At 41.2% G+C, this 22,613-nt stretch overlaps 1 protein-coding gene across 1 annotated transcript in view; it reads left to right on the top strand.

The window, feature by feature from the left end:
* PROS1 (protein S) overlaps positions 1 to 22,613 on the top strand; it is a 125,582-nt gene that overhangs the window by 82,395 nt on the left and 20,574 nt on the right. The gene's annotated exons all lie outside the window — the stretch shown is intronic.

Raw genomic sequence — 22,613 nt, 5'->3', positions numbered from 1 at the left:
GGAACACATTTTCTGCAGAAAACGTTTTTCTACTTATAAGGCTGCTCTAGCTGACATCATATGGAGATCAAAGGTCACACCTTTTCTGCAGTAGCTCCAATCCCTGCTGTAAAAAGTACTAGGGTTGATTTTCTAAAACTGCAAAATCTGGAGCAGCAGTGCATCATAGACAATCAGGTTTTACCTTCAGGTTGTTCAATTAATCTTTCACAAAAAACAAACAAACTGGAGGCTGGTTTCTATGTAGAGCTGCACTGCATTTTGCACCTTCCAGTTTTAGTAAATCAACACCTCTAAGTCCCAGCTGTCAATTTGACAGCCAGGAATTGCCATGAAATACAGCAGGGATATAAGCAACAGGGGGAGAGGGGCAGGGCATGATACATAGAGCCAGTGTAGTTCTATGAACTTTTTTGGGGCATACGTAACACATCCAAAGAATAATTCCATTACATTTTTCAATTTAGAAGATAAGCAGAGGTATCTGGGGGTCATGTTACTAACTTAATGGCAGTGCCTCTGTCACTAGACCCACCTGAAAACTGCAGCAAAAGATATATATATATAAAGGGATTTTTATTAAAGGAGTAAGGCAGATGGGGACTACACAATTAAATTTTTTTTTCTTTCTGGCTATAGTGTAGACCAGGAATATGCAATTAATGGACCTCCAGCTGTTGCAGAACTACAAATCCCACAAGGCATAACAAGACTCTGACAGTAATGACACCTAGAAGCAGAAGCATGATGGGACTTGTAGTTTTGTAACAGCTGGAGGTCCGCTAATTGCAGATCCTTGGTGTAGACCAATGCACTAAAAAATGAAGACCTGTGATGGAAACCTGATCCCTATATACATTTCATGACTCTGTTTTCCTTTAATGTCTTGCTTTTTAATTAGATTGGCCATCTTTAAATGCAATATAATGACAGATTATGCAAAAACGAATACCCTGAGAGGGGATCTCAGTTTTTGAGAAGGGAGGTATTATAGCTGTGCTCTTTCTTTTTTTATCACCAGAGTTTTTCACAAGACGTTCTCCCCAGGCTCTGCTCTTTTTATTTCTGTTAAGAATGCTTCAAATGCTTGGCACATTTTAAGAGGGACTTGGCAGACAATACTCACCCAGCAGGCTACAGTATTGTATAATTCCTTCTAAGCTCTGGCATCGAGGCTGGCACGTGCCAGTATCTTGGATCCTGATTAAGCCCCTGAAAGCTCCTGGGGTATAGCTTGCAGAAAATAAGTATTCAAGCAACCCAGATTAAGCTTCCATGAATAACAATTTTGTAGTGCACAGTGAGAAACATTTTCTGAATATAGAAAGCGTGCTTAGGTGATGCTGCTTGTTTTTATTTTCACACCCGCTATGAGTGTTCTCTGGAATATACTCAAGTATCTAACAAGAAAGTGTTTGCTTTGCCTGTGGAAACCATGACTAGTGTAGTCTGAATGTTCCCCTTATACTATTCCTTATCTATTAGAAACGAGACCACACCATAGGTTGGAGTCAACTGGCCACAACAGCCTTTATTAAACATAACTCAAAATTACTCCAATAACTTGTAAATATGAAAATATATAAATATATATAAATATATAAATATAAATAACTTTATTAACATTAAACCACATTTTAATTAACATTAACTGCCCATTCTGGTGATCTCTGACGGTGACCACACTTAAACCAATACCCAATCACTGCGGTACACCTGACCAACTTCCCAAAGGCCTCCACCTGTGACCGGTCGGAGACAACTTCCGCCAGTGAACATAACCGTATTCCCTCCAACGTTCAGGAATACCCAGAGGGGCCGATCGTTAGATGAGCCCCCCACACCCTCAGATCCCTTCTGAGTACCTGTCTACCGTCAGAAACCACCAGAAAACACACCGCCAACACGAAAAACTTTCAGCTGCCGTGACAACCGATGAACCTGCAAAAGAAGAAAAAGACCAGCAACAAAACACCACAAGACAAACACATAACAATAGGGCGGGAGGGTGGGAAAAACTGCCTCCTCTGTGTCACACTGGGCTCCGAATGATTCCTTAAAGCCACACCTCTCCCTTTTATGTGACCCCTCCCCTACACTGAACTTGTTTCCTGCAAACCTTTTCCTGAACTCCACCCATAAAGCTTAACCCTCTGTGTCCCTCATCCACACTGTCATGTCCAGCACTCCTTATATCATTGCATTCTTAATCCGTGCTTCTCTATCATATTGTACCTCTTATGTTTTCAGTGAAGGAGAATGGCACAGCATAATGACTAGATGGAGGTTGTAGGTGTTAAGGTCTGGATTTCTGCATAGCTAACATAGGCCATGGCCTACGGCTGCAGAACTGCCCGGGGGACCAAACAGCCACCCTGGCATCATTTTGCTGCCAGTCAGTGCCACATTCCGGAGTTAAAAGGTTCCAGACTGAAATTCTTCCTGCCAGTGCAATCTGGCTGGGTCCTAATTGTTTCTGCACAGTTTGCGCATTTTTGTTGGATGAATTGTTGTTGGGGAAATTGTGTTCTATATACTTACACTTCATCTACTCCAGTTTTATATACCTAGAGCCAGTAGCTTTTCAAAGAAAAATCTAGAGACACCCTTAGGGCTTTATCCTAATTAGCAGCTTACAAGTTTATAAAAGAGTTAAACTCTCTGCTAAAGAACATTTTGCAAGCTTTCCCAAGATGCCTTATAACATTGTAAGCTGTTAATAAAGGGAAAAGCCTAAGTGCCCCTGGATTCTTCTTTCTGAATCCACTTACAAATTATTTGAAAAGGAGAGTAATGAGCTCTGGCAGCAATAAATGATGGCTGGCAAATGATCTCTAGTGGCACCTGGATAGGATAACCACCCTCCAGAAAACTGTTAGCGCCCCACACTTAAAATCTGTCAACTGTTTACCTGCTCTGCTAGTTACTGGTTTTAGATGTGTCTGATGCAGAGTGAGCAGATTGTTTATTTCGGGTTCTCTGCACCTTGCCTTGGTATGCCATGTCTAGATATGATGCCCAATATTGCCAATGTGATACTAAGGCTAGCCATTCAACAAAGGGAATAAGGGGGCAGCAAAAGACAGTTGGCTTGGGGTACAGGAAGTATAAATCTAGCCCTGATCCTTTCCCTTTATTTTCAAGGTTTTCCTTCCTTGACCCCAAAATGTACAAGGTGCATGGTATAGATTTTTTATTTATTTTTGATTTGGGGGTTCCCCTTAATATTCATACCAGACCCAAATGGCCTAGTAATGGACTGGGGTGGGGGGTCCCATGCTCTTTTTTTCAATGAGTTTTATCCATATTGCCGAGACCCGACAATTCATTACAGCCACGATCAGTTTTGAATGAAAATGATTCCTTTAGAAATTTCATATTGCTGTGGTACTGTTCTAAACATGGGAAAAATGCGCCACTTTACAGGCATACTGTAGACACCCCCAGGCATGATATTTAAAGGAATATTTCACTTTTATTGTTTCACTTTAAACATAAAAAAATCACTGCTCCTGAAAAAATGTCAGTTTTTAAAAACAATTTTTGCATTGATACATGTCCCCTGGGGTAGGACCTGGGTCCCAAAACACTTTTTATAGTCCTGTCTGAAAATCTGCAAAACAATGTTTTAGGTATTTTTGAATTTGAGTCTGATGATATGTCCCAGATTCAACCTAGTAGTACAAGGGTTCTTCAAAAAAACTTCTGGTAGACCCCTTATATCTGTTGTTCTCAGAGTTGATTCGATATTTTGTTCTCTAACCATATAACTGGTTATTCATATTTGCCACTGCATGTAGATATTCAAAAAGAAATATCAACTAAATTATATACCACCAACTTTTTTTTTAGGTTTTTATTCAATTAACCGATTATTCAAAACAATAATCGGCCAACTAATCGATTATGAAAATAATCGTTAGTTGCAGCTCTAATATATATACAGTATATATATATATATATATATATATATATATATATATATATATCTATATCTATCTATATATATGTATATATCTATATATATATATATATATATACTGTATATATCTATCTATCTATCTATCTATCTATCTATCTATCTATATATATATATATATATATATATATATATATATATATATATATATATATATATATATATATGTAGCACTGACCCCCGAAGGAGCTGCTGGTTTTTATCGGGCTTACCGTTACCTCACCTGCTCACTGTGTCCGTCTTATGGGGTCCCATTGTAAAGTGAATTAAAGAATGTCAGCTCTTAGTCCTTTTTCCAAAGATTTATTTGAAAGAACATAAAGATTTTCAATTGAGGGATAGAGGGTTAAGGAGAGTTCAGGTACCTTGTAATTGCGGGTTAGAGGTATTTCCTTGATCCAGAGAACAAACAGCTTCCACAGGCTGGATCTAGCAACCACCTGATAGGCCTCTCTACCACAGACTTGTCAATTCAAATGAAATCATTGTGCAATCCTCTACCACAGGAAAGCACAACCAGAAACTTGTTGAGAAATTAAAGAGTTGTCACACAGTACCAGTTTCCTTCAGCCGATCCGACGATACTGTGTGGTAGGTGACCCGGGATGCATCCTCCAACTGAGTCTCCAGGCTCTTCCAGAGATACCAGCCTTGTTGTTCGGTACCCTAAAAAGTTCTCCCCTGGATCCTCCAGTCGCTTGGCTTCTCCCCGCAGGCAAGACAGCACAGGACCACCCCTGGAGCGGTAGGCCCCAAGACTTTTGGGCCCACCCTTTCAGTTACAAAGCCTCGGGCCAGCCAGTCCCTAGACATAGAGACAGGCAGCACACACTTCAGGCCAGAAGGGCCACAAGGTCAGGACAACGAACCCTGGAAAAAAGACATCTCAAAATAGCGTCAGTACCTTAAGTACCCTTACCCAGAATGCACAGCAGGTGAACCACTCCCACTGGGCTAATTCTGAGCAAAAGGGGTACCCAATGCATTCAGCCTGTTGCATTTCCAACATTTACCGGTGGCGACAGCGACACCCACGGCCAAGTGGAGACAACCCACTAGCACAACCCAGCTGAACTGGTACAGAAACCAGAACTTTGACATAATTAGCCTGAACGAAACTGCAGCTTCAGACAACTTAAATTTATAAAAACAATAGTGTCTGGTCATTAGGAGCATGGCGCTACATATATATATATATATATATATATATATATATATATATATATATATATATATATATATATATCTAAATATATATAAATTAGGGCTGTTGCTGATTAACATTTTCGTGTTTGATTAATCGTTCTTTTTTTAATCGATTAATCGACTAATTTCGATTAATTATAATGCACATACAGATCCAACTACTTTTAGCTGATCTCCTTGCATTGCAACTCTGCATTAGTTAGTGATAAATGTGTTATACACTATATACAATCACCCGACACTAGTTAGTTTCCACAATTCATGATTTAACTTCACAGTTCACACAAATACATTTTAAATTCGAACTGTAGCACTGACGTAAGTCATTTTCTTTTACACAGTAGTGTGACAATCCCTCCACCTCCTTTATAACTAATCACTCTCACCTTATGGCATGGACCCCTGTGGGTATCAAAAGGGTTAACACAGACTATAAACTCTCTCACGTCTCCTTAGATCTCAGCAAGGATGCCAGGTCATGGGTAGAAAGAAAAGATCTAAGTGCTCACTCCTTAAGTATAAGAGGTCATTTTTGTGTTTAAACATAAACTACTCACATAAAGATGATAAAAACACAGCATGTAAAGCCGACAATCGTGTTAGTTCTGTAGGGCAGCAGTGGGTGACGTCATGGGTAGCTCCTCCCCCGTATGCATTACATTCAATCAGAACTTCAATGTTACCAAACTCCTCTCCCCTTCCCTTCATTAGCAGACAGAGGCACTTGGGGAAGGGGGGAGGAGTCCGGTGACGTCGATGTCCGTGATGTCACTGGATGTCTGACGGAATTCCGTGAAGGCCTGGAAGCTGGCGGAGAGGTGATTTTTTTGATCGATAAATTTTTTTTACGATTAATCAAGGAATTAATCTTTAATTTCCACAGCCCTAAAATAAATAAACACAGTTCTATGGGTGAGATGCACTGAAAGGTCACTTGGAAAAGTGTGCCAGCAATCTAGTCCTTCCCAAGGACTAAAATATAAAAAAGAAAACAGGGATTGCTGCACAGCCAATAAAGGTTTATTCGTAAAAAATTACATCACATCAGATATATTCAAGTAACGTTTCGGGCTAACAACGATATCGCCCTTCCTCATGACCACATACCTACAACTAATGGTATAACAAAATCTATATATAAAGAAATAGCTAACAAGTGCTACTAATCAATCAATTCAAATAAGCTGGAATCATTAAGTATGACAAACACATCATATCTCATTACTTCCACATTTAATCTATACACATTTGGAATGACTGCTGAAAACAGGTAGACTGAATCCTTCACTAAATGAGAGTATACTTGATGGTATAGTTCATCTATAAATAAAAATACATATAAAACATAATCAGTAATAGTCAAACTCATGTCTTATATCAACTTTAAAAGGAGGAAAAATCCTACAATGTAGTGTCAAATCGGCCGATTTGCAGCCGGCAGACTCACATATTAACCACTTAAGCCCCGGACCAATTTGCAGCCAAAGGACCAGGCCCCTTTTTGCGATTCGGCACTGCGTTGTTTTAACTGACAATTGCGCGGTGGTGCGATGTGGCTCCCAAACAAAATTGGCATCCTTTTTTTCCCAGAAATAGAGCTTTCTTTTGGTGGTATTTGATCACCTCTGCAGTTTTTATTTTGTGTGCTATAAACAAAAATAGAGCGTAAATTTTGAAAAAAATGCAAGATTTTTTACTTTTTGCTATAAAAAATATCCCCAAAAATATATAAAATTTTTTTTTTTCCTCAGTTTAGGCCATTACGTATTCTTCTACATATTTTAGGTAGAAAAAAATCGCAACTAGCGATTATTGATTGGTTTGCGCAAAAGTTATAGTGTTTACAAAATAGGGGATAGTTTAATAGTATTTTTATTAATATTTTTTTACTAGTAATGGCAGCGATCAGCGATTTTTATTGTGACTGCGACATTATGGCACATTTGTTGTCGCAGTCATTTTTGATACATGTTTGGGACCATTGTCATTTATACAGCAATCAGTGCTATTTAAATGCACTGATTCCTGTGTAAATGACACTGGCAGTTAAGGAGTTAACCACTAGGGGGCAGTGTAGGTGTTATGTATGACGTTATGTGTTTTTTTTATTGTAGGGGCATGGCCTGGCATGTGACGTCACTGATTGTCCTTCCCTATAAAAGGAAATGGACGATTGGTGACAGCCACACTAGGAAGCACCGGGAGAGGTTTGTTTACACAGACCTCTCCTCGTTCTTCAGCTCTGTGACCTGATCGCGGGACACCAGCGGCGATCGTGTCCGCTGGTCCCGCGGCCACGATCAATGAGCTCAGGACCGGGTCGGGAACGCATCGCCAGTGGCGCGCTCCCGACCCACTGCTGGGCACTTAAAGAATCACGTACAGGTACATGATTGTGCCCAGCCTTGCCATTCTGCCAACGTATATCGGCGTGAGGCGGTCCTTAAGCAGTTAAAGACCTAAACACAGAACAATTACAAGAATAAATAAAGATCAAAATCCATGTTTAACCCTTTGGGTTGCAAAGTATCTAAACGATTTATCTAGTATACCTCTCTTTTCCTCAATTCGAATTCTCTATTACCTCCTCGCCTGTTGTTTGGAATACCATCAATCACCATGAATCTCAATTGTGAAACCGTATGGTTCATTTCTAAAAAATGCCTAAATAATGGTAATTTATCAATTTTGTCCCGAATGGAATATTTATGCCTGGCAATCCTCTTTAACTTTTTGTGTAGTTTCTCATACTTAACCCTTTCATGACTAAGCCTATTTTTGTCATTTGGTGTTTACAAGTTAAAATCCATATTTTTTGCTAGAAAATTACTTGGAACCCCCAAACATTATATATATATTTTTAGCAGAGACTCTAGGGAATAAAACAGCGATTGTTGCAATATTTTATGTCATACGGTATTTGCGCAGCAGTGTTTTAAACGCACTTTTTGGGAAAAGGGACACTTTCATGAATAACAAAAAAACGAAACAGTAAAATTAGCGCAATTTTTTTGCATAGTGTGAAAGATAATGTTACGCCGAGTAAATAGATACCAAACATGTCACACTTTATAATTGCACGCACTCGTGGATTGATGACAAAGTACGGTACCTAAAAATCTCAATAGGCGACGCTTTAAATTTTTTTTATGGTTACCAGGTTAGCGTTAAAGAGGAGGTCTAGTACTAGAATTATTGCTCTCGCTCTGACGATCACGGCGATACCTCACATGTGTGATTTGAACACTGTTTACATATGCGGGCGCGACTTCCGTATGCGTTTTCTTTGCTTCGCGAGTATATATATATATATATATACAGTGCCTTGCGAAAGTATTAAGCCCCTTTGAACTTTTCAACCTTTTGCCACATTTCAGGCTTCAAACATAAAGATATAAAATTTGTATTTTTTGTGAAGTTTTACCAACAAGTGGGACACAATTGTGAAGTGGAACGAAATCTATTGGATATTTTAAACTTTTTTAGCAAATAAATTGTGTCCCAGTTGTTGGTGATTCTTCACAAAAAATAAAAATTTTATATCTTTAAGCTTGAAGCCTGAAATGTGGCAAAAGGTTGAAAAGTTCAAGGGGGCCGAATACTTTCGCAAGGCACTGTATATACACACACACACACATATATATATATATATATATATATATATACACACCATAAAGACAAGGAAGAAATATTGTATACCACATTCAAACTTAAGTCCTCTGTCGGTTCCTGGTCCTGGTAGCAATCGCTCTGATGTTCACGGCGCCTTCAGCGCTTCTTGCCTCCTCGACTCTTGCCTTTGACTTTGGGGGGCCATGTTCCAAAAAAGTACCCCTGGGTGCATTAGTTGAAGATCCGGTAGAGGTAATGGAGGAATTAGATGTTGATATCTGTTGATTTTGTATGGTGTTTTTAAATCTTGTACGGAAACGATTTGGTTCAGTCCAATTAGACACTCAATTATTAATATGATCATCTCGATCTCTATCCATTTTTGTATGCTTCCTGATTTCAATAGACTTTCCATGCAAAGCCAATTTATCCTCCATTTCCTTTTTAAATTTAACAAAGTCCTGCTGTCCCGAGGATAGTTGTTTTTCCAAATCTGTAATCTGTTGAGAAATAGTAGCACGTTCTTGTTGAAGAAATTCCACTGTCAGCGTGATGAGGTCAAATGAGCATTTGTTACTGATTTGTGTAAACCGCTTCTTATATTCCTCATTTTGTGCAAAAAGAGTCAGTATTATACGTACTCTGAGACTCTGTGGAATTAACTGAGATTTGTACTATTCAGCCAGTGTCACTTCATGTAATTCCATCGATGTGGACTTCTGTAGTACTTTTTCCAATTTCCATGATAACTGTAAAGATGAACTTTCAACAAGAAAATCTCTAGATCCTGTAGTGCCCATATAAATTTGGGCTGCATCCTCATCTGTATAGGAATAAGATCCACCCGTTGCCATCGTTCCTTCGGATTTCAGCAATACCAGACTGGTGCTCTCTCACATGGGAATATATAACACAGTTCTATGGGTGAAATGCACTGAACGCTCACTTGGAAAAGTGTGCCAGCAATCTAGTCCTTCGTAAGGACTAAAATATAAAAAAGAAAACAGGGATTACTGCACAACCAATAAAGGTTTATTTGTAAAAAATGACATCACATCAGGTATATTCAGGTAACATTTTGGGCTAACACTAATATATCGCCCTTCCTCATGACCACATACCTACAACTAATGGTATAACAAAATCTATATATAAAGAAATAGCCAACAAGTGCTACTAATCAATCAATTCAAATCAGCTGGAATCATTACGTATGACAAACACATTGTATCTCATTAATTCCACATTCAATCTATACACATTTGGAACGACTGCTGTATATATATAATATATATATATATATATATATATATATATATATATATATATCATCTATATATCATCTTCATCAATGTTTTTAAATCCTCTTTATATAAACCTATTTATGAATCAATACAACTGGTAGTCCTTTTAATAATGATTTGCAGAAGCATTATGCGTATTATTAAATAAAGGCCATAATGTCTCACTTCAGGAAATGAGACCTTGTGACCAGTATGTCTGTTATTTTCAGCATTTAATATTATTATATATTTAGTCATCAGACTCACCCAAAGTTTACTGACAAAATGAAAATATGAATATTAATGCTAAGTAACCTTGTCTTTCAGGAAGATTTTTTAATGACAGTATCTAGAAAAAGATCTGGTCACTTTAATATGTACTTGTTTGGTGATACAGTATCTTCAGACAAGGTTTAGGCATGATATCAATGTTCTAATTAGTATATGAAAATAATACATCAAGTAAGGTTTTAATTTCCTGTTGATATAATAAAGTGTACATATAAACTGTTTGATAACAGAAATGTGTAAAAGCCCAACAGCGCCATCTTGTGGATCATATTTAGTTCACATATAATACATTTTATAAGTGTGCAAAAAAACAAACAAAAAAGCAATTGATGCATGCACATTTTCATTAAACTGGATACAGCATAAGAAAACAAAAAACAAAAAAGCATGATGTCATAGGGAAGGCAGAACTGTTTTTAAGTTTAACATACAGTTCCTCCGTAAATGTATTTTATATATTTCCTCCATGAACAGAGTTTTTTAAAGAGCTTCTAGTGCCGTATGCAGGTAGAAGATGACATTTCTGAATTTACTGATACACCAAAGAAACATGCGCTATTACATGAATAATTCCCTATATAATCCCATATCCCTTAGATGCCTTTGTGCCCAAAAAAAAAAAAAAGTCACGAGGCAAAAAGTTTAAGGCAGGCATGTCCAAAGTCCGGCCCGCGGGCCAATCGCGGCCCGCAGTCCGGTTTTGAACGGCCCGCCTGGTGTGCTGCGGGATCAGGGCTGTCAAATGAGCCGATCCCCGGCACTGTGTGAAGCTCCGTCGGCTTCAAAAGTGAAAGTAAAGTGCAGAGGAGTGTGCTGTGCTCTCTGCTTCCCCCTACAGTGCAGTACCCGGCTGAATGAGGAAATGGAATGGAAAGGTACTGTACTACAAGCTAGATTAGTTTTAAAAAGGCTTTATTTATGTGTATGTGTGTGTGTGTGTGCATGTGTGTCTGTATGTATGTATGTGTGTACATGTGTGTCTGTATGTGTGCATGTGTGTCTGTATGTATATGTGTGCATGTCTGTCTGTATGTATGTGCATGTGTGTCTGTATGTGTGTGTGTGTGCATGTCTGTCTGTATGTGTGTGTGTGTGCATGTCTGTCTGTATGTGTGTGTGTGTGCATGTCTGTATGTGTGTGTGTGTGTGCATGTCTGTATGTATGTATGTGTGTGCATGTCTGTATGTATGTATGTGTGTGCATGTCTGTCTGTATGCATGTGTGTGCATGTGTGTCTGTATGTATGTATGTATGTATGTATGTGCATGTGTGTCTGTATGTATGTGTGTCTGTATGTATGTGTGTCTGTGCATGTGTGTGCATGTCTGTATGTATGTGTGTGCATGTGTGTCTATATGTGTGTGTGTGTGCATGTCTGTCTGTATGTATGTATGTATGTGTGTGTGTGTGTATGTGTGTCTGTATGTGCATGTGTGTGTGTGTCTGTGCATGTATGATTGCATGTGTGTGTGTGTCCATGTATGTCTGTATGTATGCGTATGTGCATGTGTGTCTGTATGTATGTGCGTGTATGTCTGTCTGTATGTGTGTGCATGTATGTGTGTTTGTATGTGTGTGCAGCATGTGTGTCTGTATGTATCTGTGTGCATGTATGTGTGTGTGTGTGTGTGTGTGTGTGTGTATGTATGTCTGTATGTGCGTGTATGTCTGTATGTATGTATGTGTGTGCATGTGTCTGTATGTGTGTGTGTGTGCATGTGTCTGTATGTATGTAAGTATATGCATGTGTCTGTATGTGTATGCATGTGTCTGTATGTGTGTATGTCTGTGTGTATGTGTATGCATGTGTGTTACTTTTAATCCAGACCCCCCCCCCCCCCCCCCCATTCTTGTACCATCAGAACTGCTTTTGTGGTGCTTGTGTGTGTGATAGCAGCCAGGATTGCTGCTCCTCTGAAAAGCAATCCATATACAGATCGCTTTTCAGAGGCATTTGAAAGGTGGTAAAGAGGCATTATGTTGCCTCCTCACCACCTGTTTTAAGCCCGTAAATGTAGCATCACTATACCGCAACTGTGCAGTCTACACAGTTGCGGGGTAGTTGCAGTGCAGGCCCATTCACCCTGAGCATACCTCCAGCTGCAGCCACAGCATGTGTACACCCCCAGCTGCTCCCTCTGCAGCTAAAGGGGGAGAAGTTGGGGGTGGTAAAAACAGCTTAACCATGTAGTTTTACTGCCCCTCCAATAAGCCCTTGGTTCACATCTGCATGGCTGCATGCTGTGTGTAGGGCAGCCCATGCATTTCAATGGGCTTCCATACCCACAAAAATGCAGGGAAAGAAGTCCCAGAGCTTTTTTTTTTTTTTTATTGCGCTGCACCAAAAGCACCCCATGTTTCCAATGTGTGGGGTACCATTAAGACTTAACGGTACCCCCAAAGAACAGAGCATTCGTCTGTGTGTCAGGCAAACGAGCGCGACAAAGGCACGAGAATTTTTGTTGGGCCAGGTATGAGTGCTCGAATGACCGAATTTTAATGGTTCAAAGAATGTCAGGCAAAATGGTCGGCCCTCACACATGTTCACTTCATCGAATCTGGCCCTCTTTGAAAAAAGTTTGGACACCCCTGGTTTAAGGCAAAACCTAAAGTTTAAAAAATAGAAAAATAGGGAGAGAGATAGTGCACTAATCAAATGCAGTATATCATTTAATTTTTTTATTGCAATTGATTAGTGTGGTCCCTCTCTACCGCCCCAAGGAATGTTGCATGACTTCCAACCTTAATTTTAAAATGTCGCAGATTTTGATCTTGTTATGGGTGGTCATCTCCTAACAGGAGGCATGTCAATCAGAGTGTCTTTCTTGCTGTAATAGCTTTCTCCATCCACACTAGCAGCTCAGCTGGATGAATCTCCCTCTGGGGGTTATTGTATTTTGACAGCTGGCCACTGTGTAGTGCCTGCATCTGATTGGATGCAAGAGTTGTTAGGCTGATAATTTTCCACCTTTACACCTGGCTCCTTCAACAAAAGGCCATTGAAAAGTTTTGTCTATCAGGGGATTTTAACAGGGCCATGCACTGAATTTTGGGCAATTTGGCATGAATCAGACAAAATGCGATATATGTAAGGGCAGCTTTAGACAAGTCTCCTCTGTTTGTCCCATTGAATCTGGTTAAGTTTGTTACTAAGGGCTAAACTTTCTAACCTGGGGGATACGGCTGCCTGGCTAATCCCAATACCTTGTGATCCCTCTGTTCCAATCAGATCACTTCAGTGACCTCTAATGTGGCTTTGATTGGACAAAAGGTTTGGATAGTAATGCTTAAGGGGATGTGGTTGGGAAAGTTGAGCTCCTGGAAGCAAAGTAGGATCAGAGGAGAAATTATTAGTTCTTGGGGAATTATTTTGGAGCTAATCAATAATTCACACTCTCACCTGTTCCTATATTTCTATGTATTCTAGAATATTCACAACAAACCCCTCCTTTTCTGGAAAAAAAAAAAACTTGGTTGGATATCACAAGTATTTTAGTGTGAGCAGCACTGTGGCACAAATTAACTCCTTCCTCCTTCTCTCCCTTTAAATGTTTGTTATTTCGCCACTCATGCATATAACTCATATTCAGTGCTTCACTTTGTTTTGTTTGTTTTTGTAGAGTAACATTAAAATGATAACACAAAATTTGTCATCAGTTCCCCCTCACATCACAGTGCTGCCCCCTTTACACATCGCTGTGCCCCGTTTACACATCACAGCCCTGTTTACACATCACAATGACCCCTTTAGACATCACAATGCCCCCTTCATACATCACAATGCCCCCTTCACACATCATGATGCCCTCTTTACACATCACAATGCCCCTTCACACATCACAGTGTCCCCTTTACACATCACAGTGCCTCCTTTACATATTGCTGTGCCCCATTTACACATCACAATGCCCCCTTTACACACCACCGTGCCCCCTTTACACATCACAGTGTGCCCTTTACACATCACAGTGCCTCCTTTACACATCAAAATGTCCCTTTACATATCATGTGCCCCCTTTACATATCACAGCACCCTCTTTACACATCACCACGCCCCCTTACATATCACAATGTCCCATTTACACATCACCGTGCCCCTTTGCGCATTACAATGCCCCCTTACACATTACCATGCCATTTTTTTTACGCATCACAATGCCTCTTTACACATCACCATGCCCCCTTTACATATCACAATGGCCCTTTAAATATCACAATGCCCCTTTACACATCACTATGGCCCTTTACATATCACGTGCCCCATTTACACATCACTGTGCCCCTTAGCGCATCACAATGCCCCCTTATACATTACTGTGTCTCCTTTACGCATCACAATGTTCCCTTTACACACCACTGTACCCCTTTACACATCATAATGCCCCTTTTACACATCACCGTGCCCTCTTTACATATCACATCGCCCGCTTTACATATCACATCGCCCGCTTTACATATCACAGTGCCCTCTTTACATGACACAATGCCCCTTTACAAATCACAATGTCCCTTTACATATCACAGTGCCCTCTTTACATATCACAATGCCCCAATTACACATCACCATGCTCCTTAGCGCATCACAATGCCCCCTTACACATTACTGTGCCCCCTTTACGCATCACGATGCTCTCTTTACACATCACAATGCCCCCTTCACACATCACAGTGTCCCCTTTACACATCACAGTGCCTCCTTTACATATTGCTGTGCCCCATTTACACATCACAATGCCCCCTTTACACACCACCGTGCCCCCTTTACACATCACAGTGTCCCCTTTACACATCACAGTGCCTCCTTTACACATCAAAATGTCCCTTTACATATCATGTGCCCTCTTTACATATCACAGCACCCTCTTTACACATCACCATGCCCCCTTACATATCACAATGTCCCATTTACACATCACCATGCCCCTTTGCGCATTACAATGCCCCCTTACACATTACCATGCCATTTTTTTTACGCATCACAATGCCTCTTTACACATCAACATGCCCCCTTTACATATCACAATGGCCCTTTAAATATCACAATGCCCCTTTACATATCACTATGGCCCTTTACATATCACGTGCCCCATTTACACATCACTGTGCCCCTTAGTGCATCACAATGCCCCCTTATACATTACTGTGTCTCCTTTACGCATCACAATGTTTCCTTTACACACCACTGTACCCCTTTACACATCATAATGGCCCTTTTACACATCACCGTGCCCTCTTTACATATCACATCGCCCGCTTTACATATCACAGTGCCCTCTTTACATGTCACAATGCCCCTTTACAAATCACAATGTCCCTTTACATATCACAGTGCCCTCTTTACATATCACAATGCCCCATTTACACATCACCATGCTCCTTAGCGCATCACAATGCCCCCTTACACATTACTGCGCCCCCTTTACGCATCACAATGCCCCCTTTACACATCACAATGCCCGTTTACACATTGCCGTGCCTCCTTTTCACATCATAGTGCTCCCTTTACACATGAAAGTGTCCCCTTTGCACATCACAATGTCATTTACATGTGACAATTTCCTCTTTACACATGACAATGCTCCCTTTACATAACACAGTGCCCCCTTTACACATCGCCATGCCCCCTTTTCATATCCTCGTGCCCCTTCACATCACACTGCCCCTTTCAGCCACCCTCTCCTCCTTTACATCACAGTCAGCCTTTCATTTACAACTTCCCCCTTCCTCTTTGTTTATGGAGCACCAGCAGGGGACTGGTCTCCATTCCCACATTACATCCAACGATTGGTAAGCTGCAAGATATTAAATTTTTTGTTTTGGGTTTAACCGATTGCCGACCAGGTTAGCTCGGCTGTGCAAATCGCCATAGCTGTGCGCCGGTCCCTTTACCAGCTACTGCAGGCAGGCGTCGCCGGAGCCCATGTGCGTGGCTGGTGGCCTTGATGTCCGCCGGCCACCCACAATCGCTTCACAGACAGCCAGAACGGAGATGTATACAAACAGATCCCGTTCTGACAGGGGAGACAGTGATCTCTGTTTATTCCCTGTCAGTACACTCCCCCCATAGTTAGAAACACCTTCCTAGGGAACACTTAACCCCATGATCGCCCCCTAGTGTTATATCATTCCCTACCAGTGTCATTTATACAGTGTTCAGTGGCTATTTTTAGCTCTAATCATTGTAATAATGTCACTGGTCCCAAAAAAGTGTCCGATCTATCCGCCGCAATGTTGCAGTCCCACTAAAAATTTCTGATCACCGCTAATTACTAGTACTTACTTTTGCAAACCAATAAATATACGCTTATTGTGATTTTTTTTACCAAAAATGTATAGAATACATATTGTCCTAAACTGATGTAGCACTGACTCCCGAAGGAGCGGCTGGTTTTATGGGCTTACTGTTACCTTCTTCACCTCGATTTGCATCTAGGGGTTTCCCGTGGTAGATGGCCCAAGAACTATAGAGACTGATGACAGATCCGCTTAAAGGGATTTTTATTTGCAAAAACTTAGTTAACAAACAGTCTCTCAGTATAGGATCAGAGGGTTTAGGTGAAAAGTTCAAGTACTCTTAATGTCAAAGACAGTATAGGAGAACTCTCTTACTTTTAATAAATACAGAGAATAGCCATTCACAGCTGGATCTTCACCCTAACTGGATAGTCCTTCTCTCACCAGGCCTAGCAGCCAACAGGGTGCTTGAATCAGGAACAAGTCTCTGCCACAGACTTTATGATAGAACACGTGTAAGGAAACTTGAAACTTGTAGAACGCTCATGTGGTACCAGTATCTTGCAGCCGGTCCAGCGATACCGCACGAGATTAAATTCACGTAGGTCCTTCAGATTTACCAGGCTTTTGTTGCGTGCCCTTCTCCCAAAGAGTCATCCCCTGTATAACTTCGAAGTTGCTGGGCCTCTCCACAACTCGAGACGGCAACGGACCACCTCTGAATCCTTCCTTTGGTTTCCTCTCCTCGGGCTAGCCAGCCCTGAGACGTAAAATTGGGTGGATCCACACCCCAGGCCATAGGCATCCTGGGGGCTGGTCAGGAGGACCAGGACCATGCAGTCAGAACATACTTCTGGACCGGAACATGTGACATCCGCATCTTAAGTACCCTCTCCCAGAAGGCACAGCAAGAGTGACACTCCCACTGGGCTGACACCAAGAGAAAGTAACCTTAATACACCCAACTAGACTGTGTTACCATGCCTGCCAGAAGTGACAGTGCCCCCTATGGCCAGGCAGAACACCTTGTAGTCTAGTCAGACTGATGCTGAGGTCAAAATTTGGAGTAATTAAACCCAAACCAAGCTGCGGTTCAGATTAAACATTACATTTCAAAAACACACAGCGCGTGCTCTTCAGGAGGCAGCGCTACACTGATGAAGAATATATTTTTTTTAATTTTTGGGCGGTATTTATTATACCAAAAAGTAAAAAATATTGTTTTTTTTTCAAAATTGTCGGGTTTTTTTTTGTGTATAGTGCAAAAAAATAAAACAGCAGAGGATCAAATACCACCAAAAGAAAACTCTATTTGTGGGAAAAAAATGACATCAACTTTGTGTACAGCGTCGCACGACCGCGCAATTGACAATTAAAGCGACATAGTGCCGTATAGCTAAAAATGGCCTGGTCATTAAGGGGGTAAATCCTTCTGGGGCTCAAGTGGCAATACCGCTTTATTTAGGAGTAAGTCTAAAATATAAACATTTCTCCATTAGGGGAATACTGATGATATGATGTGTGAGCTGGAGTAGTTAAAGTGGGGTACCCCCTAAAAAAAAAAAATTAAAAGTCAGCAGCTACAAATACTGCAGCTGCTGGCTTTTAATAATCGGGCACTTACCTGCCCCAGGGTCCAGCGATGCGGGGGAACGAAGCCCCCCCCCTCGCTCCCCGCTCCGCTCGCGGCGCCGTCATGCATACTGTGGGCACCCGGCTGTGGCTTCACCCACTGCGCATGCGCGAGCGGCGCAGGGCGCCGTGATACGCCGTACAGTCACCTGGGACACATGACAGGTCCCAGGTGAATGTGCGGCGCGAGGGGAAGTGATGTCACCAGCCCGGGCAATGAGGAAGGCAGATTACGAGGGACCCCCTAGCAACCGGTATTTAGAGGTGAGTAAAAATTTTTTTTTTTGCCAATTATTTTTTTTACATTTTTTTTACGAATTTTAAGCAGTTTTAATTTTTTGGTGGCAACACCACTTTAATCCAGTGAAGCAACTGTAAATTAATGAATGAGGTGCAAAAATACTTTTGTCCTGATTTATTTTTCTCAAGTTGTATATGTTTCTGCCTCCCCCTTTGTCAGCTGTTATATTATACAGAACGGCCTCACAGAGTTTATAATTATATTATTATTATTATTAATAATAATAATGATCATAATGATATTACATGTGTTATTGTTACACGTCGCCCTATACAGTATGTTGTTACTCTTCTAAGTCACCCTATTTATTTTTACTCTCCGAAGATGTTATTAATTTACTGTAAAGAAAAATCAGTCCAATATTTGCACAAATGCCATCCCAGGCAACCTTCCTGATCAATGAAAATCCCAGTAGAAGCGGAGGTGACAGCAGTATTTGGCAGTTCTCACCTAGTCTCATCTCTGCAGCGATAACACGTAGTAATGAGTAATAACCACAATGTGAAGAGTCACTTCGCTGATAAATAAGTTCACACTCCGTCAGGGTTTCTCACTTTTTGATTACTGCCATTGTTTGTTTTTTCTCTTCCTGTCATATGTGTGATAAGAAGCTCAGGGCACCGGTTTGGGTGTAAATCCCACGCCTGGCACCGACACATTGCCTGCTGCTTACAGTATAACTTTTCTTATACTCACCAAAACGTGTGTCTATTAACCTCATAATGTCCACCGATAGTAGATCTGGTGAGGGGAGCCTTACAGTATACCTAAAACTAAGCTGTTACTTTTCCACCACAGAGGAAGGACAAATTCTGTCATGTTTTTGATTGTTGTCTGTTTTCCTGAGATCTGCTCTTTATACAGTATTTATCCTGACCATTGTCACCTGGACAGAAAGTGTTGGGAAATTAAAAATTTTACAGTTGTCGGAGATTCCAACAGAAAAAGTCTGATAGAGCCAACACACGATCAGATTTTCCGACAACATATTCCGATCTGACTTTTTCCGTCTGAATTTGCGACCGTGTGTATGGGACATAAGAGTGTTTCCCCTGACTTTAGACAGATTTCCTACTATTTCCTGTTATGTCCCTGAGACAGGAAATTAAATGTACCCAATAGAACACAGACAGAAAAAAAGAGTGCTTAGCATTCTCTATCCAAGACAAAAAAGATTTTGGTTTTAGATATATTTTAAAGAGTAAGTGCTGTCTTGGCAAAAGAGAACCATCCACAGCCCTTTCCTTTTCATTAAATTTGGCTACACTGTGCTGGCAAAGTATAGTTTTCATGACAAGCTTAATTTTAAAAAAATGTTCATTTTTCTCATACGCTTGGTTCATAAGCACAGGGTGGATATTATTCTTTGTACAAAGTCTCAATGGACACTAAAGCATAAACACATAGTACTTTGCAAGTGCAATTGTTTCAAATCTCAGTAAATGAGCTGAAGTTTCACAATTACATGCAAGGAAAAAATAAAATAAACATTTTTGCTTGCACATAATTGGATAATGGACCACATACAACAGAACTTCTTAATGGACAACAGCCAACAGAACTTCTCATTTATTAAGCTCTGGAGCAATGGCACTTGCAGAGTGCACAGTCTATTTAACATTAGTAAATCAACCCCTATGCCTACCCTAGACAAGCCAGGTATTGAAAAATTCCCTCACCTGAAGCCTGTACTCATATATCCCAATCTGATGAGGAGGGGCGATACAAATTTATATAAGTCATCCTTGCACTAGGACAGGGATGTCCAAACTTTTTTCAAAGAGGGCCAGATTTGATGAACTGAACATGCGCGAGGGCCGACCATTTTGCCTGACATTCTTTGAACCATTAAAATTCGGTCTAAGTGTGTCCATCCGAGCACTAATACACTTCCCCACAAGAATTCTCTTGATTTGTGGCTGTGTGTGGTGAATAGATGAGCTCAAGTGTATTATTTGGATACACCATATTTATTGTCGTATAACACGCACCTTCACTTTAAGAAAACTTCAGGAAAAAAAAACTTAAAATTTTAAATAAAGAACTGTGAAGCAAAACAAGGATCAGTGTCTATCTGCAGACCCACAATTGCTAGGAATGCAGCGCTCACCATTGCTAGGAATGCAGCGGCCACCATTGCCAGGGATGCACCCACCATTGCCAGGGAATTCACCCACCATTGCCGGGAATTCACTCACCATTGCCGGGAATTCACTCACCATTGCAGGGAATGCTGCCACCATTGCCAGGAATGCAGCCACCATTGCCAGGGATTCACCCGCCATTGCCAGGGATTCACTCACCATTGCCGGGAATGCAGCCACCATTGCCGGGAATGCAGCCACCATTGCCAGGAATGCAGCCACCATTGCCAGGAATGCAGCCACCATTGCCAGAGAATTCACTCACCATTGCCGGGAATGCAGCCACCATTGCCGGGAATGCAGCCACCATTGCCGGGAATGCAGCCACCATTGCCAGGGATTCACCCGCTATTGCCAGGGATTCACTCACCATTGCCGGGAATGCAGGCACCATTGCCAGGAATGCACCCACCATTGATAGGAATGCACCCACCATTGCCAGGAATGCACCCACCATTGCCAGGGATTCACCCGCCAATGCCAGGAATTCACTCACCATTGCCGGGAATGCTGCCACCATTGCCGGGAATGCTGCCACCATTGCCGGGAATGCTGCCACCATTGCCAGGAATGCATCCACCAATGCCAGAAATGCAGCCACCATTGCTAGGAATGCAGCCACCATTGCCAGGAATTTCACCCACCATTGCCAGGAATTGCACCCACCATTGCCAGGAATGCAGCCACCATTGCCAGGAATTTCACCCACCATTGCCAGGAATTTCACCCACCATTGCCAGGAATGCAGCCACCATTGCTAGTAATTCACTCACCATTGCCAGGAATGCAGCTCTACAATTGCAATTGCCAGGAATGCAGCCACCATTACCATCAGTGCAGCCATGGAGGGCAGGACGAGCGCCAAAGACATCTTACAGGAGAATCTCCTGTTTTACACAACGGCCTCTTTAAGAGAAAGTCCCGCCTCCTTTGATGGACAGCACAGTCGTCCAATGGCAGAGACGGGACTTCCTATTACAGCTGCCGTGTAAACAGGAAGTTCTCCTCCTGTGTGCACGGCACTCGTCCCGCCTCCTTCCTCCGAGGCAGCTGGACTATACATCTTTTGTGGCCCCGGCGCTGGGAGATCGCCGGGGGCCACAAAAGATTTATATGTTTAAACAACCAGGCGGGCCGTTCAAAACCGGACCGCGGGCCGCAATTGGCCCGCGGGCCGGACTTTGGACATGCCTGCACTAGGACATGGACCTATTTTTCACCTTCTATACTACATGGGCTCAAACATAAGCAATACCAAATCTGTAGGCCTGGTGTACTCAGTATATCTCACCATGTTGATGTGTATACTGTATGTGGTCAACTTGTAGATTCGACTTTGTAATTCAGACTTTGTTTCAGATTTGATCAAACTAAGTTGGTCAGCCAGTGCAGAAAATTACCAATCACATGATCACTTTGCACCAGTCAGCAGCACTAGTATATTCTTGTCATAATCTGATTAATCAGAATACATTAATATTTATGAGATTACATGTGGAAATAAAGACACCATTACATTTTTTCAACCCTAACTTACGATCGTATCTTAAATATCAGCCACTTCCCTGTATGTGGCATGTCAATCAAAAAGGTTGTCAACTATAGATTGATTATTAGGGCTTTGAAAATTGTGCATTGGAAAATAATGCTAAAAAGTAGACAGATTATTGAAAGAAAACATTCTGGCAAAATGTGAAGAACATTAAAACAAAACTACGAAGCCCTTATTTAATTTCTTTATGTATTTATTATCCACAATAGCATAAAACTTCACAGAGTACACTCCAGCATTCCTATCAGTCTCATAAAGGAGCTCACCAACATCTCCACCCATTTCATATACATTGTAAGGGACAGTTTTCCGGGGCACGAATTAACCTACCAGTAAGTTTTTTTGAATGATGGAAATAAACTGAGGCACTTGGAGGAA

Source organism: Lithobates pipiens, unplaced genomic scaffold (genome assembly GCF_037356315.1).
Source record: "Lithobates pipiens isolate NorthernLeopardFrog02 unplaced genomic scaffold, aLitPip1_a1.2 Scaffold_16, whole genome shotgun sequence".
NCBI classification, from domain to species: Eukaryota; Metazoa; Chordata; class Amphibia; order Anura; family Ranidae; genus Lithobates; species Lithobates pipiens.
The sequence above is the reverse complement of the archived record's forward strand: the minus strand, read 5'-3'. Positions and strand labels throughout refer to the sequence as shown.